The following is a 14,912-nucleotide window of genomic DNA, read 5'->3' as shown; positions in this document are numbered from 1 at the left end:
AATTTTAAAATATATTGGTTTTAAACATGATAAGAAAAGAGTTTTTAATTGAAAGAAGTGGCACAGAAGCAGTTATACACTTAATGAAACATGGGTGGCTCGAAGACTTCTTAAGTAATAGAACCCAATACGTAGTCCTCGATGGTGAGTGTTCATCGGAGGTGAGGGTATCAATCATGTGGAGTGCCCCAGGGAAGTGTGGTAGGTCCGCTGTTGTTTTCTATCTACATAAATAATCTTTTGGATAGGGTGGATAGCAATGTGCGCCTGTTTGCTGATGATGCTGTGGTGTACGGGAAGGTGTCGTCGTTGAGTGACTGTAGGAGGATACAAGATGACTTGGACAGGATTTGTGATTAGTATAAAGAATGGCAGCTAACTCTAAATATACATAAAAGTAAATTAATGCAGATGAATAGGAAAAAGAATCCCGTAATGTTTGAATACTCCATTAGTAGTGTAGCGCTTGACACAGTCACGTCGATTAAATATTTGGGCGTAACATTGCAGAGCGATATGAAGTGGGACAAGCATGTAATGGCAGTTGTGGGGAAGGCGGATAGTCGTCTTCGATTCAGTGGTAGAATTTTGGGAAGATGTGGTTCATCCGTAAAGGAGACCGCTTATGAATCACTAATACGTCCTATTCTTGAGTACTGCTCGCGCGTTTGGGATCTCTATCAGGTCGGATTGAGGGAGGACATAGAAGCAATTCAGAGGCGGGCTGCTAGATTTGTTACTGGTAGGTTTGATCATCACGCGAGTGTTACGGAAATGCTTCAGGAACTCGGGTGCGAGTCTCTGGAGGAAAGGAGGCGTTCTTTTCGTGAATCGCTACTAAGGGAATATAGAGAACCAGCGTTTGAGGCTGACTGCAGTACAATTTTACTGCCGCCAACTTATATTTCGCGGAAAGACCACAAAGATAAGATAAGAGAGATTAGGGCTCGTACAGAGGCATATAGGCAGTCATTTTTCCCTCGTTCTGTTTGGGAGTGGGAGAGAAGATGCTAGTTGTGGTACGAGGTACCCTCCGCCACGCACCGTATGGTGGATTGCGGAGTATGTATGTAGATGTAAAAGTAGATGTAGATCAGAATCATTCCATGACTACATACTGGAAAATGCGGATACTTATTCTGCATGTTGGCTCTTCATCTGATTTGGTTCCTAAGAGTAAATTTGTATCTAGATGTAACAAAAACAGTAGTGACTACCATTCTGAAATGAACGCTGTCACATTCAAGAAGTGATTCACAGAACAAGTTTAGCTTTCCAAGTCAGTCATTGTAATTGCTATGCCAGTTATCGTTCACCTGTTACAGAGAAATGACCAAGTAAGAGCAACAAGAATGGGACTATTGTGCTCTGGCTGAAAAATAAAAATATTCCGGAAGATATAAGCTAGACTCGTGCTGAACTCCTGCAGCTCGTTAATTTATAAAACTCATACGACAGAATGTACAAATTTGGCTTTCTTGCGTGTGAATGTGGTCACACAGTTTTGCGTTTAATCACATATTACTGTCAGTATAATCCAGTAGAATTTATTTGCGCACTGGTTACAAGCTATATGGGGAAAAAACAAAACATTCAAGACAATATACACTGAAAGGCTTGTGCTTTAAACAACAGACAGCATCCCCCTTCAGCGTGAGCACACCGTATGTGTCACGCTGAACAGTTTCAACAATAAGACTTTCACAGGGAGGTGACGATGGAAAAAAGCATTGAACATATCATCCTAAATTCATAATCAGATGGTTCGGAGATGGACTCAGATAGTATATGGTATTACGGTGTAGACTTTGAAACAAAGTAATGATCTTTCTTGGTTTTAAAGACTCATGGTTTAAAGTAGTTTTTGTCAACATGTCAACTACACACACTGTACATGAGAACTTGCTAGCTTTTATTGGTTAAGAATATGTAGCCTGTGAAGTATTCAGATTATAATGTTCAGCACATTGCCCAAGGCGAAGTTAAGCTTTTCCCAGCCTGTTGTATTACTTGCGAGAATGCTGCTGGATAAATTCGTCAAAAAGTTGAGTATTTTGACACGTAACCCCCTGTATTTTCATGGCACGAACTGGAAAATGTCTTAAAATGAGAGGGTTACCTGTCGAGATATCGGTGGTTTTAGGCGTTATCGGTCAGCATTCCCTCGAGTTATTCACAGAATATAGTTAATTGTTAGCTTGATCAATGGATCATTAATGCGTTCTCCCACTACAATATAGAATGAGTTAGTTTAAACTCATAATGCCTGTTGCCACCGAAAAATATGATAACATACTGACAATGTTTACGATAGTCTTTTACACTAGTGTTTGCTACTAGTAATTATTTTTTACGCATAGTGGTTCTCACTGAACAGCAGTGAAACACACGCACTTAAGTGCATTATATTCATATGGAGTAGAAGCAGTTGTCAAACAAATATAATGATTTCGATCTGTGTTTGAAGTTTATTTTGTGACGCATTACATTTTTACTTATAATACAGTCCAAACCACAATAAATAGCAATTATTACAACAGTTTTCGATTATCTTGTCGTTCAACAATCGTCGTTTTGAACAAAATTGCTCTTGACGACGTCACAAAGCTGTATCAGCTGTTTCTCGCCTTCCGAAGTCACACAGACAATTGCTGTGGAACAATGGACACGCCCTCGAGACTCGAAAGTAAGATTTCTCTCCTGTAGACGAATGATCGAAATCGCTTTTAAAATATATTATCCATTTATAGATTTAAACGTATAATACGATGTACCGAAGGCAAATGAACATGATTGTTGTCCGCAGTAACACAGTTCGGCAACACGCAGATCTCATCCCCTTCACGCCTATCGCTCCGCCGCTATGTGCGGAAGCGTCGTGTTATATGAAGCAGACGATAGATGGCTCTTATGTCGGAAGTTTGCAACAGATAGTAAATACTTCTCTTTCGTGTTTAAAATTAAGTACTTTAGTGAGTGGCCTTTAAGAATAGTAAATATCACAAAATTATACTTTACTAACTACTGAAATACGTATTTAATTCTCACAAATCTTTTGCACATTCTTATTACCGCATGCATAATAGGAAAATTAAGGTATTTATTCTTCAATACGGGATTGCGCGGTAGTATTGGTGAAAAGCTTTACTTCAGATTCCTGTTGCAGATAGATGTAAGTGGTAATTTGCCACGTTGGGCTGTGTATTTATAGGTGCTGTAGTACAGCACAGAAAATATGCGAAGAGATTTACTTCAGATTCCTGTTGCAGATAGATGTAAGTGGTAATTTGCCACGTTGGGCCGTGCATTTATAGGTGCTGCACTACAACACAGAAAGTATGTAGAAATGTAAGACCGAATAAATGTCACATAAGGAAGGTAATGTGAGCAACCGTCCAAAAATGTGTGGTACATGTTATTTATGTTATGCAGGCAGAAACACGGCTGCTGAATTTTTAAGGTTGGAATATACAAGATCACTAATGTTTCTAACACGTAAGAATGAAGGTCTCATCACAGTGGCTGCTTGCAGTGTAGCTTATTTCTACAATGAATACCTGTAAGAGTGCAGCTAAAGGTCTAACTTAGAAGTATCATCATTACTGTGCGTAAAGTAAGAGACATTAAAGTAAGAAGAGTACAATTATTTAACATAAAGTCACATCTAATCTTAACACTGAAGAAAGTGTGGCGTAATCATAATATCATCTTGCATATAATAATAAAGTGGATACATGGGGGCGGGGAAGAGCGTATATTCCATCGTGCTAATATAGCATGTCTGCCTCTATTCAAACTTTCTTTTTCGCACTATTATTATTTTTTTTATCATGCCACTTGACAATCAGAAACATATAATAACAAGGCTATAACCGTACCTTACACTGGAACCTGTGTTAATTTTTCTTATACTAAGATGAAAATACATATTGGTTTCATATCAAAACGAAACCAACACATATATGTTGTCACGAAGTAAGGCACAAGACACACAAGTACAAATCAAGAGCTGCCATAGAAGGACAGGAAGCAGAACGGCTATGGTGAACATAAAATAACATGGTAAATTAACATAAACCACTGCACATAAAACCATAGGTCACCTGTGGAGGTATTTGTGAGAAACTAAGAAGTATAAAATTGTCCTGTCCGAGGACAGAGTTTGGACTCATAACCCATTTCGATAGATAGGTGCTAGTGACCTTCTGCTATGGAGGGTTAGGTGTGACCCTACGTTTTTCCTATGCTTTGCCTGCAACATCAGATGTGGAGTACATATTATCCATATGAAGTAGGCAGCAACAGGGGTGCTTTTTAAGATAAGCCTACACAGCAGCAAAAATACTTTTAAGACTAAAATTCTCAGCATATTGACAGCTTTGGATGCAAAATAATTTCGAATAGTTAACTGTAAGATACAAGAGAGGTTAACAACATTTGCAATGGGTAACTGTAGAAATGGAACTAAAAATAAGAGCATACAAGTGATATGATTAAGCAGAAAAAATCTTTGTACATTACAACATACAGGTTCAATCATTTAACTTAAGGAGTCTCAATAAAACTTTAGACTGGGTAAAATGTGGGGTATTAGCAATAAAATAATACATCTACAATTTATGGATCACACAGGGGTGCTGCATAATACAACATGATGACATAGCTTTACTGAACTAAATTTTTTAACATGCCATAATACACTCCTAAATGTGAACTAAGATGACACTAAAGAGGGAAACACACATCAATACTGAAATATAGACTCTGAAATTGTCCCACTTTTTATAAAAATTACATCATGATGTCGTCCACATAAGTAAGTCACAAATGTAATATAACCTTTTTATGTGAATAAGTAAGAAGCTAAAAATACCTAAATAAGTTTTAACCTATGTACTAGTTTTTTCGAAGTATTTATAAACTTGTATCTCTGTTGCTTCAGATCTGTACTACACAGATTTCTAAAACTTTAAATGAAATGACTATAAAAATAGTAAAAAAAGCTGGCTCCAAACTGAGATTCACAGGAAGAATTTTGAGAAAATGTAACTTATCCACGAAGGAATTGGCTTACAAGGCATTGTTTGACCGATTCTGAAGTGTTGTTCATGAATCTGGGACCGTTAGCAGGCAGGACTGGTATAAAGAAATAGAGAAGATCCAACGGTGAGCGGTGCGATTTGTCACAGGGCCGTTTCGTCTTTGCAAAAGCGTTACAGTAATGCACAACAAACTCCAGTGGCAGACGATACGAGAAAGACGCTGTACATCACGGAGAGCTTTACTATTAAAATTTCGAGGGAGCACTTTCCTCCAACATACGTCTCGCCAAAGACCACGACGAGAAACTTCGAGAGATTAGAGCTTATGGAGAGGAAGGAGGGATAAACTATGATACCAAAAGTATCCTCCATCTTACATCGTAAAGCGGCTTTTGGATTATTGATGTAGATGTAGATGTATCAGCAAATCTTCTTTTGTGCAGGTTTCCCCTTTTCGGTGGAGTGACAGCTTAGGCGTTCTTATGATCCGCATAGAGCCTTACGACATCTTTTTCTTCAGAGAGCACTTGTTTTAGTGGAGAAGTTTCCCGTTTCCGATCAGCTCAGTTCCTCACACTCTGTTTTTACAATGTTACGAAACATGGCACGTCATGATGTTTTATTATAGGTTTCTGTTCCCCGGACAGGTCATTACGAACCATTGGTTCTCCATCTTCCTCTCATTGTACACACATTTCTGTACTTTCACGCCACGTATCCGCATGATCCTTTCCTCCTCTTCTGTAAACTTTTAACGCTCACTTATCATTTCAATACACGTGATAACGACCATCGTCTCCTTACGCAGGGTCTTCCGTTTCCTTGTTATCTCATATAATATTAGCTTGCTTCCTTTATTTCATAACTTCGTCCATGCAATCTGATAGGCCTCTACAGCGGATGGACAAAAATATGGAAACCCCACGAGACATGAATGCTTGAAGATATATGCAGATGATCGGCAAGCCTGAAGGTTGCGGTGTTGTATTTCACTACCAATGGCACCTGTGCCAGTGTCATTCGTGGCCAGAAAAGCATTCAGTGCGCGTGTGATTGCGTTACGTCGGAGCTAAAGAAATTCGGAACTGGGGAAATTCTTGGTGCTTGGTGGTGGGTGCTTCCGTAAGCAAGCTAACCGAAGCGTTTGATGTCTCAAGAGACTATGCCGCATACAAAGAAAGCGTAAAAATATCATCCACCGAATCACAAGGCGGACGAAAGTGTGCGTTGAGTGATCGTGACGGATGATCATTGAAGACGACTGTGACGAAAATTGGAGGTCAGTAGCAAAAGTCTCGAACGTCTCACTCGTGAATCCTATTCGCACAAAAACAACATGAAAGAAACTCCGGTAAGTATGGAATTACAGAGTGCACTGGAATTCTAAAACCACCCGTCAGTGACACAAGTGAAAACTTGGTGCCAAAGCTTAAGTACTGAGCATCGGAAAAATATCATTTAATCGGTTGAGTCTTGGTTCATACCATTTCCCACTTCTTACCTAGCTTACGTCCCAGGTGTGAAACGTGGCGGGGCTTCGGTGAAGAGTTGGACAGCCATATGTGTTATTCCAAGGACCTTATGGTTATTTTCCGAAGTTGTGTTGTGAAAATACGACCTGTCTTAGTAACAAGGTCGCAGGTCAATACAAATGACAGCAAATAAATAATAAAAATAATAAATAATAATTACTTTGCAAAGTCGCATTACTGCCAAGGATTATGTGACCATTTCGGCCGATCAGGTCCACCCTATGGTGCAATGTTTGCTCCCCTGTCTCGTGCTGCTGTGTTCCAAGAAGACAGAGTCCCTCCTCACACAGGTTGCATCAACCAGGACTGGTTTCCCGAACACGAGAATGAATTTTCACATCTCCCCTGGTCATCACATTCACCATATCACAATATTATTGGGCTTTTTGGTCAACTTTGGAGAGGAGGATGCGTGATAACTATCTATCTCCATCATAGTTACTTGAACTTGTCTCTATTTTGTTGGAAGAATGGTATGAGATTCCCTTGAAAACTATACTGGACCTTTATTTATAGATTCCGAGGCGATCGGAAACAGTTTTCAATACCTACGATTTTCCTAAACCACATTAGGCGAGGTAATGTGTTATGTTTTTGGTGTTCCGTATTTTCATCTTATTTCCTTATCGTCAAGCCCTGTGCAGGCACAGGGTTCTTCAGGTGCCACCACGTAAAAGTTTTATCTTGCGTTTTGGAGAAAAACCACAGCATCAGACACATAATCCTTGGAAAACAATCATGTTGGTGAAGGCTTTGTGTCGCATACTGCTTACTGTAATACCGTATACAAGGTGTTGCAGCTAAGACAGGCAACGCCAAATAAATATCCAGAAGGAGTAAGCCAACAAAAGAGTAGCTTTCTTTGACGTATAGTGGACAACATGGGTAGGTTTATGACATGCCATACTTAAGCCCAGTTCCAATATAGCCAGAATTCTCGAAAAATTTTGGAAAAGTAATATACAAGTTACTTCTTAGCCGTCTGACTATTGTCATAGACACAGTTTGGACTTATAAAGAATTCCGATAATGAGACGGCTATTTACCAATGCAGTGAGAATGTACTTTTAGGTTAAGTAAACGCTGTAAAATGGTTTAGATCGTATCTCTGTCAGAAAACGAAGGATTTCAATAGGAAAATGTCTATATTAAGCTATCAATAATGTCCTACAGCCTGAGAATTTTCTCGCTGTAGTTCTAGGAAACAAAATTACATTTAATCTTATGTAATCTGTCAGATGTGCTGCGGCAGTTATTGGAGGACATACCTCGGAACATAAGCAATCTACGTGATACCAAAATGACGTATGCGAATCCCGTTCCCCACTCATAATTACAATCCTTCTTAAGAAATCGGTTGAGTATCGCTGGAGCGGACGCTTAGCAAGTAGAAAATGACATGAACGCTCATAAAACACTTTTCAACTTTTATGAGTGGGGAAAATTAGAACAGATCGTTGTCAAGGATACAACAAGGACACTCGAAGACATGACATGCGCTTAACGCGGATCAGTATTGCGATACGTCCAGATGACATGCAACGTGCAGTGTGGTACGTCCGGAATCGATGTAGCTATAGCGTGTGTCATTGCTCAAACTCTCCTGTTACACTCTTTAATAAGACATAATAGTAAACACACGACGAGTACGTGAGTTACGTGTTTGCTTACATTTGTGGACCATCTTCTTCTGAAGGCGGGACACTGGTTGCTATGGTGTTATCCAATCACTATTTGATCAAATTCCCACACGGTACGTGAGTTAATCATCTTCCAACTCTTTTTCCAATAGCGTAGAAAAAAATATATATCTATACAGTTCCCATGACAGATGTTGGTATCATGATTTCGCACCTCTAAACGCGTCGCATCGGCTGGTGTAACTTAGCGAAAACAGCTGTTTGATATTTTCAGTAGTTGGCGGTATATTTGGGATGGCTTGCCTTAAGCTTCCTCACTTCGTACATTAAGTTCGTACTGAGAGCTAAATGTATTTAAAATATTGCTTTGATTTTCGTAATTTCTATTGTCAGTAGAAGCTGAAGCTCTCATGTGAACTGAGCTGTCCATAGATGACCACAAGTGCATTATGTGATCAAAAGCATCCGTACAGCTCACTGGAAATGACTTACTAGTTCGTGGCCCCCTCCATCGGTGGAATTCAGTGTAGTGTTGGCCCACCCTTAGCCTTGATGACAGCTTCCACTCTCGCAGGCATACGTTCGATCAGGCTCTGAAAGGTTTCTTGGGGAATGGCAGCCCATTCTGCTGCACTGAGAAGAGGTAAGAATGTCGGTCAGCGAGGCATGGCACGAAGTCGGCGTTCCAAAACATCCCAAAGGATTCGGGTCAGGACTCTGTGCAGGCCAGTCCATTACTGGGATGTTATTGTTTTCACAGATCGTGAATTATGAACAGGTGCTCGATCGTATTGAAAGATGCAGTCGCCATCTCCAAACTGCTCTTAAACAGTGTGTAGTATCCACGTCTTTTTTTATTCAGATTCATATTCGTGACAGTGTTTTGGGTGGAATGCGAATGAACATTCTCGGGATATCAGTAAAAAGAACTTCATCGATAGTAAAATAATAAATAATAATTGTCAATGAAATAATTTAATATTCTGTAAGAAATTATATCTCAGAGAATACCCATTGGAAAAGATAACGAAATTGTCCATCTTTTGTTATCTATGATTCTTCTAGAATAAACCTTCGTCTTCTTCGAACTGTTGTACTGATCTGATGCGGCTGATGTCTCGTAGCACAGAGGTCTGTAAGAAACTGTATTATGAAACGATAATTAAATGGACACCCTAGCTGCAAACAGGCGTTGATGTACTTGATTGGGGACATGTTGAAAATGTGTGCCCCGACCGGGACTCGAATCTGGGATCTCCTGCTTATATGGCAGACGCTCTATCCATCTGAGCCACCGCGGGCACAGAGGATAGTGCGTCTGCAGGGACTTATCCCTTGCACGCTCACCGTGAGATCCACATTCCCAACATCTCCACACCACTACATTCGTAGTGCGCCTAATAGATGTTTGCCCATCATACTCATTACTCGTGGCAGATTAATCTACCAAGTCCCGTACGAGTTCGGGCATAGCGTGTGCGTTCGCACAATAAGGGCAATGGCCGGGAAGCCATATTTTAACTGTGGTGTCACCGCCAGACACCACATTTGCTAGGTGGTAGCTTTTAAATCGGCCGCGGTCCGCTAGTATACGTCGGACCCGTGTGTCGCCACTGTCAGTGATTGCAGACCGAGCGCCGCCACACGGCAGGTCTAGAGAGATGTACTAGCACTCGCCCCAGTTGTACAGCCGACTTTGCTAGGAAAGGTTCACGGAGAATTACGCTCTCATTTGCCGAGACGATAGTTAGCATAGCCTTCAGCTAAGTCAATTGCTACGACGTAGCAAGGCGCCATTTATCCTTTGCTATGTATCTAATGAAGCATGTACATCAACAAGACCGATGTTCACCAATTGTGGATTAAAGTTAAGTATTCCAGCAGCTACGTACTTTTCTTTATAGCATTCATTACGTATCCTGTTTCAGACCTCACGCCAGCCTGCGTGAGTTTAAGCGCGTGCCTTTCGGTTACCCGTCACTGTGGACTGGCTGTCTTGTCAGTCCACAACATTAACTACATACGACGGTAGTATCTGTTCCCGAAAGAACAGTTACCGTGAATGACCATGTAGCTTTGCGAGAAATGAAATGATAATTAAATGGACACCCTAGCTGCAAACAGGCGTTGATGTACTTCATTGGGGACATGTTGAAAATGTGTGCCCCGACCGGGACTCGAACCCGGGATCTCCTGCTTACATGGCAGACGCTCACGCTATGCCCGAACTCGTACGGGACTTGGTAGATTAATCTGCCACGAGTAATGAGTATGATGGGCAAACATCTATTAGGCGCACTACGAATGTAGTGGTGTGGACATGTTGGGAATGTGGATCTCACGGTGAGCGTGCAAGGGATAGGTCCCTGCTGAAACACGTATGTATTCATTACCAGCGATGGCGAAGCATGACAGAATCTCTGAACAGAGAGTTATTTATCGTTGCTAGTCTGCGCTTGACCGCGCGAGTGTTCAGTTGTACTCTGTCTGTAGTAGTAGTCAGTCGACAGTAGTAGCGAGTGGACCGTTGTACTGAGCAGGCGTCGGCATGCGTCGGCGGCGTGTTCTTCTCGCGACTCTGGTCACGATTCGGGACGACGAGTATTGTTGTAGAAGGTAATGAAGCAGCATTGCGCACATCTAGTAATGTATGTTAATTGTAATTAATTTGTTCAAAAAATGCCCCAATAATAATTTTTTTATAAAGTAACTCTTTTAAAGAAAAACATTCATTTCAATTTAAAGAATATTTCCTTTGCAATTCCTTGCAAGAATCAAATATATATATAGGCCAGCATTGCACGAAGCTGTGTCGATAGATAAGAGCAGATATAGATGCAGTTTTTATTGAGGTAAGAATTTTTGCTTTTTTATTCAGAATACAGGGCTGAAGGTCAGCGCTGCTGTCTTTATAAAATTTATCAGGTTTAATTATTTCACAGGGCCGAAGGTCAGCGCCGCTATCCTTATAAAATTTACCAGATATTATTATTTCTGCTGAGGGGTTCCATTTTGGTCATGGTTCATTATTTAATCAATATTGTGTGGTTTAATGGTCAATTTTCATTTATCAATTTTGTGGCGAGTTCACGCATGGTTCCATTTCACATTTTTATTAAACATTATTTTGTTGGGAGGTTACGCTTGGCTCCATTTCCATTTTCATTTAAAGAACATTTCCTGTGGGGAGGTTACACTGCAGACGCACTATCCTCTGTGCCCGTGGTGGCTCAGATGGAAAGAGCGTCTGCCATGTAAGCAGGAGATCCCGGGTTCGAGTCCCGGTCGGGGCACACATTTTCAACATGTCCCCAATGAAGTACATCAACGCCTGTTTGCAGCTAGGGTGTCCATTTAATATTTCATTTCTAGCAAAGCTGCATGGTCATTCACGGTAACTGTTCTTTCGGGAACAGATACTACCATCATATATAGATAAACTGTATTATGTTGTTAAGTAATATTTGGAAAGTAGTTTCTGTGTCATTAAATGAATCCACTTTCTTTGGACCTTTATTTCACTATGATTCTCGTCCTATATAAATGTTAAGTTTTCTGATTAGCTACAATGAAGCGCAGCCATTAGCGCTATTGATCTACAGCGCGGTTTCTTGGTAAATGCTGAATAATAAGCGATTAACATTGAGAAATACTTTTAAATGTTAATGCATATAGTAAAGGCACAAAAAAGACTTACTATATATTATTTGTTAGTAGTAAAACAGTGTCTGAAGGAGAATCGGTAAGTGATTGTCTTATGTTAAGCCCCATCATAGTGAAATATTGCAGCGGCAGTTTTAAATTGAATTTTTATGCAGACATAAATCTTAATGGTCATTATTGCGATAATAATTGGGTATTGGTGACCAAGAACCCACTCAGAGGTAATAAATTCCACTTAAGTTGTGAATAATCTTTAAATATGGTGAACTTATGTCTAAGCCAACCGCATCTTACGTAATAAAAATTGTTCCCTGCCGATGTAGGAAGCCTGGTTATTTCGTAACAACTTTTATGAAATATTTTGGCAGGAAACAATACACTGGTGTTGTGTGCGTGTGATATTGTGTGACAAAACTGTTCATTTTGCTTAAAGAAGAGTGTTGCCATCTCGAATAAAAGTAGCGGTAAATTCGATAGACGATCTGAACTAGTAATGAGATTATTATGCAACAGCACTGAAGATAGATTAAAATCATTATTCTTGTGTAGTAGAGATCACTTATCATGCAATTGGCTTGTTTGCTGGTTGCATATGATCACTTTTGTGCATGAACTTAGTGCCTTTTACGCTGCTTGACAAACAACATTGCTACACGTTCCCAGTTGGAGATTTCTTTAACCAAATAACGATCACTAGCCGGGAACAGCAGTGATTAAATAAAACGTCATGTTACGTTAGTAATAAGTAACTGGTTTTGTTGTAGTCTTGCAGAAATTGCCCAACACAATACTCTGCGACACGCTAAATTGGCGGCCAGCCTGGGACTCGAATACCCAACATTTATTGTAATATTGTAATTATTGTAATTCTTTACAGGTGTAGTGTACCATAACAAAATATTAATAAGTGCGTTATTTTCCTGTCATGTATGAATCTGACACGGAAGAAATTACTGTATGCATGCATATGTCATCTGGAGTGTTGCAAGATTGAACTGTTCTATCCGTCGACAGCTCGAACAAAGATAGGAACAGGTTTTCATGCTCATGGATTACACACATGCATGCAGTTAGCACTAATTGCTTGAGTGCTCTGAAAAATTGGACAAGATCAGTTAAAATGACAGCAACTTTAAATATCAGTGCTTCAGTTTTCCGGTAGCGAATGTAAGATTTTCAAGTATAATTGTCTTGGAGATATTTTGTACACACATTTCACCCATTTAGCTATTGTTATTTGTAAATGTGTTAGTTGTAAGGTATTTTGTGGGAAATATTGTTATTGTCAATGACATATTTTTGTGCAATATTATTGTCAAACATGGTTAGACCGAAGAAGCAATTAAAGTCGAATGAGCATGCTGATGCAGAAATAGCATCAGAACCTCAAATAGATTAAACTTCGCACACTTCAGTGCAAGTTCTTGAGGATGTAAATATAGATGATAAGGATTTATTATCTGATATTCCAAGCGAAAATGAAACTGAGGAATTGTCTACACAGACGAACATTCTTGCAGTTAAACCTTTAGAAGTGAATGGTAATATTTCTACAGGGCAAGGGGCAGAGATTAGCAATTCTAAAGCTACGCCACTACCGGATAGTAAAATGCTAGCATTATCATTTGAAAAGTTCAATATTACGGAACAGGAAAATGAAAAGCGTAGACAAGAAAAGGCTGTAGAAAAACAGCAACGCGAGCGAAGGGAGCAGGAGCGCGAGAGAAAATTCATGGAACAAATAAACAATATTCTTATAGAACGAGATAAGGAAATTGTTCAGATAATTAATCAAGTGTTAGTCGATAGCGATACAGCAATTACGACTTATTTCAACAAAGAAATCAATGCAATAAAGACTGGTATTAAACTGTTGGCAAACATACCAACTCAAGTGAATAATCTTCAAACCGAAGTAGATGAGTTAGAAATGCAGTTGAAAGCTTTGACTACTACTGTGGAGTCAATACAGAATGATATCCCTACAGAAGTGAAGAAACAAGTCCGAACGTAAGTAGCCAGGGCATTGAACACTGAAATTTACAATCTTTGAAACAATGTCAGCACACAGCAATGAGGACGCTGGTACTGATAGGCAAAAGAATAATGAGAATTTACCGACAACCTCTACTGCAGTGCATAATAGAACAAGTTTCGGTAATCAATCTGTATTAATTTGAGATCAAGACTGATGTTAAACAGGGAGATGGATTGTCACCATTGTTGTTCAATATAGCACTGGACGAAGTGATCAGGCAGTGGAGAGCAATAAACGAGGAAATGGGAAAACCAAAGACCCATGTGGGGGACAAAAAGGACAACAGGGCTCAAGTGGACTGCCTAGCCTTTGCAGATGACATAGCAATAGTAAGTGAGACGGAAGAAGACGCAAAGACACAACTCGACAACTTAAGTAAGATGGCCAGAAAGGTGGGACTGAGGATCGCCTATAACAAGACAAAGACATTAAACACCGCTGCAGACTGGGAAACACCGGAAGGCACTGTGCAAATGGCGGACAAATTTAAATACCTGGGAGGATTAATAACAGGAAGGAACAAGAGCAAGGAGGGAATAACAGAAAGGATAAAGAAGATGAGGTCAGCCTTCTGCATGACGAGAGAGATATACAATAAAAAGAATGTATCCACAGAGGCAAAGATAAGCCCCTACAAGGCAACAGTGAGGGATGCAGTATTATATGCTGCTGTGACGATGACACTAGGAAGAAATGGGGAAGAACAACTATAGAAAGAAGAGAGAAAAATACTGAGAAAAATACTAGGTCCCAAAAGAGGTGGAGAGAGGTGGATGCGAAGACCGAGGGAAGAACTGTACCGGAACATAAGAACAATATCCGGGGAAATCAGACTCAAAAGGGCAAAGCTTGTTGTACATGTAGTTAGGATGAGTATGGACAGAATGACGAAGAGAGTGTGGGAAACAGCAGGGAGGACAAAGGGAAAGACAGGAACCAAGTGGATTGTTGAACTTCGGAAGGACTGGTTGGAATTGGGGATCAAGGTCGAAGGAAA

The 14,912-nt window shown here is 40.0% G+C and overlaps 1 non-coding gene across 1 annotated transcript; it reads left to right on the top strand.

Moving 5' to 3' along the window:
* Nucleotides 1–11,432: 11,432 nt before the first annotated feature.
* On the top strand, nucleotides 11,433–11,507 carry Trnat-ugu. The gene has a single exon. It is a non-coding gene; the product is annotated as a tRNA-Thr (tRNA).
* The last annotated feature ends 3,405 nt before the right edge of the window (nucleotides 11,508–14,912 follow it).

The sequence above is a fragment of the Schistocerca americana genome, chromosome 3 (assembly GCF_021461395.2).
Source record: "Schistocerca americana isolate TAMUIC-IGC-003095 chromosome 3, iqSchAmer2.1, whole genome shotgun sequence".
In the NCBI taxonomy this organism is placed as follows: domain Eukaryota; kingdom Metazoa; phylum Arthropoda; class Insecta; order Orthoptera; family Acrididae; genus Schistocerca; species Schistocerca americana.
This window is presented reverse-complemented; position numbering and strand designations above follow the sequence as displayed.